The sequence below is a fragment of the Ictidomys tridecemlineatus genome, chromosome 1, assembly GCF_052094955.1.
Source record: "Ictidomys tridecemlineatus isolate mIctTri1 chromosome 1, mIctTri1.hap1, whole genome shotgun sequence".
In the NCBI taxonomy this organism is placed as follows: domain Eukaryota; kingdom Metazoa; phylum Chordata; class Mammalia; order Rodentia; family Sciuridae; genus Ictidomys; species Ictidomys tridecemlineatus.
Window position 1 is genome coordinate 21803768 of NC_135477.1, and position 4013 is coordinate 21807780.

Sequence of the window (4013 nt, forward strand, 5' to 3'; positions counted from 1 at the left end):
ACCAAGTATGATTTATCACAGTTACATAACTCTGATTTAACATTCTAAAATTAACTCATATAAACTGTCACATTAAAGGGCTGAAGAATAACAAACTGTTCTCGTATCTATAAATACCTAAAAACCATCTAACAAACTCTATCATGATAAAAACACTGAGTGAACAAGAAAGAGTAAGGAACTTATTCAACTTGATAGAGAAAATCTATTTAAAAAAACCCAGTACCTATAATCTTATTTAATGGTGAGAAGTTAGTTGTGTTCCTCAAAAGATCAGAAACCAGACAAGGATACTTGCATTCACCATTATATTGGAAATCTGGATAAAGCAATAAAACAGGATAAAGAAATGAAAAGTATAAAGATAAGAAATGAAGATACTAAAACATCTTTGTTGACAGATACCATGATTCTCCAAGTACAAAATCCCAAAGGATCAACAAAGAAAACCTCCTGGAACCACCAGTAAGGGAGGATAGCAAGGCTGGAGGATACAGGATTATCACACCAGGGTTAGCTGGTTCCTGTATGTCAATGATGAACAACTGGAATTGGAATTTAAAAATACCATACCATTTGCATTGCCCTGCCTCTTAGAGATGTTTAGGTACAATTGAAGAAAGTACATATGCAATGTATTTGAGAAAAAAAAATACAAAACTCTCTTGGGAGAAATCAAAGGGTGTGTTGGCATTTGCCCATAATTATGATGACTCGAGAGCTTGAGGCAAAACTATAATAAGTTTGAGGCCAGCTTGCAGCTTGGAAATTTAACAAGATCCTAACTCAAAATTAAGGAGAGAGAGAGAGAGAGAGAGAGAGAGATATCTCAAAGAAGATCTGAATAAACTAAGACATATACTATGTAACAGAAGGAATACTCAATATTTCAATGTCTGTCTTTCCAACTTGACTATAGCTTCATTAAAATGCCAATAAAATCTGTTATATCCCCTTATTTATTCTCAAAATTCATAATGCTTATCCTTTCTCTTTCTCTCTTATCATGGTGTTTCAATTCAGGTAATTTCTAATGGCATTTTTCTAGTTCACTGTTTTCCCTTCAGCTATGTTTTCTACTGATGAAATTTTTTTATTTTATATTGTATATATAATAGTATTTCCATTTACTCTCCATTAGTTCCCATTTCTTTGATTAATTTCATGTCTCCATGCATGTTATAAACTTGTTTTCTCACTATTTTTTAAAAAAATCAATCATAGATATTTTAAAGTGCCTGTCTGATTGTTCCAATAGTAGTTCATCTTTGAGTCTGGGCTTTTGGTGCTTGTTGCTGGGGATTGAACCCACAGCCTTGGACTTGGTAAGTATCTGCTCTAACACTAAGCTTCAGGCCTTTTTAATGCATTGCTTTTGGCAATTGGCTATTTTTTTATTGCTTTCTCTGTGACTTTCAAATTTTAATTTAATGTCATCTGTCACAAAGTCTTCTGTAATGTGTTAAAAATTGAGATACATATTTTTTTCAGAGTGTAAAAATATGATTGTCTCTTCTGAAGCAAGGAGAATAAATGATTGAGTCAGTATCATGGGTCAAGAAAGAGCATAATTTTATTGTTGTTTGGTTTGCCTTTAGTTTACATGAACTTCAAATTGTTTTAATGATGCACCTTGTATTTGTAAAGGGGGCACTGATCACTGACCAGGTTTGTGTTTGTTTATTTTTAAACTTTTTTCACGGCTCATACTTTAGCCTCACCTTTTTGGTTATCACTGAACATTTCTGCTATAGAAGATGTGACTTTCAATACCTCTGGTCTTATTCTTGCCTGCCCCTGTTTTTTATAGGCTGAAGGCAGAAAATGGGCAATTTTATCCTGGTCCTGACACAGGCTCAGGAGTTCATGTCCAGTGTTCCTTGGTCTCAAAGGTGGAGTTCTTTCTGCATTCTTGTGCCCCTTTCCCATGGCAGAGGGCTGACTTCTACTCTGCATCTGTAGTGAGTCTTGTCCTGGAGAGTTTTATTCCTTTTCTCTTTAATAGTGAGGTACCTCAAATGGCATTATTGCAGAATCCTGAGATTAATATATTTTCTTGTGATTTTAATAAGGGAGTAAGAGTTTCCCACTGGAAAATGGTTCCAAATTCTATTATACACTTTTTCCACATCAATCTTTGTTCACTTCTTTGTATTTTTCTCTGGGAAAGCACAATTCTGTAATATACAGGTCCAAACCATCAGACCCATGCTTATATTTCCCCTTCTTTATTATGATTGATGGTCAGCATTTTTTTTTCTGTTTCCTTACATTTCTAGCTTTATAATTTCTTGGACACAACTTTTCTTGAGCCTGGACACGATTCTTAAAGTTTAATTGGAGATCTACTTTTGCTGTATTGAATCCCATTCCACCTGAGAGTGGTTAATTATCAGAACAGCCACTGTGACAGGCAATTCCCTGGAGTATTTTGAATGTTTTCTAAGTAAGTGACTTGTTCTTTATATGGCAAAAGAAATCAATTAGGCAGAACAATGTATGTGGATAATTTAAAAATTATATGAAAAAAAAAGACCTACACACAACTACAATTCAAGGTCTTCCCGTCAGGGGTCTATTCTAATCAATCATTGCTCTTGAATCACATATGCTATTTTTTGCTTGTGCTGAAGTGTTAAAAGCCAAGATTAATGATGGCTACAGGGACTGTAGTTTCTGAAAAGATAGTGACATGATATCCTTGGAGAATCTTCTCAGTATTATCCAAAGTTGTATAGTAGATTGGCATAAAAGCAGAAACATTTTGGTTACTTAACTTTCTAATTTCAGTGTCGATGTTAAAATTATATAAGTTATTCAGACACTTATGTCAAGTTATTTGCCCATCACTTAAAAGGTTCATTGATTTATTTGTAACCTGCGTGTGTGTGTCTGCGTGTGTGTGTGTGTGTGTGTGTGTGTGTGCGTGACCACTGCAATGACTATGACAAATTCAATTGGCTTTTTCTGATCATAATCTTTCATCACAGACTTGCTCCATCTTGTTAAAAACCAAAATTTCACTTGACATTAAATTTTAAGATACTAAGAAATAGTGATATAATTAATATACTTGGGTTTCTACAATTTTAGCCAGTATGATTTGTTTAAGGAGTGGTGAGGTTAAGGTTAAACTCACTAGCATGACTGCCATTTGGAAAATGTAAAGGGAAATATACCCCAAACAATACTTCTGCTTTCTCTGTCCTTCCTGAAATGGACCTGGAGGTTGAGCATGGGCAGCAGCAGGAAGGATATTCTAGGGTAAGTCACTAGCAGAAGGGAGTGACACCAACCTAGGCACAGATTTCTGAAAGCACACCATATGTTTGGGGTCAATGATAAATCCCTAGTGAAGTGCCACATTTTCAGGAAGAAACACCAGGGAAAGGTAGACAGTAGATGAGGTTTAGATTTACATGGACTTTTTCAATGCCTGGTATGTGAAGGAGTAGAAATTTTATCCCATGTATTTTGGTGTATGCGAATATATTTTTAAATAATTTTTTATTATGTATATATGTCATGGCCGCCAATGTTCAGCCTTAATGTCCAGTCCAAATGTCACTGCATGTCGCTGTCTTTCTATTTTTCATGGTAGTAAATGCAATTTATTACAGAATCTGTTGTACTGTGTGGCAATTTTATATATATATATTTCTCTTTTATGCAGTTTTTACTCTATTTCATTTTATTTATTTATTTCATGATATTTCATCCTTCTAGAATGAGTAGTAATGTAACAAGATTATATTGTTATTTCTCTATTGTCAGTGTCCTAGGATACCCCTTCTCATTTAGTATGTATTAATTGAGTGATAAATGACTAACTTACACGTTTGATGATGGATCAAATGAATTAAATACAACAATCAATTCTCACTGTTAGTGGAGAAATGGTTGATGGGGAAAGCACACTAACAGCACCATAGCTCTGTTTCGGCTTGAGATAGAAAGGCTCAACACACTGTCTTCTGCTTCTCTGTAAAGAATTGTTTCAAAAATTTTAACAA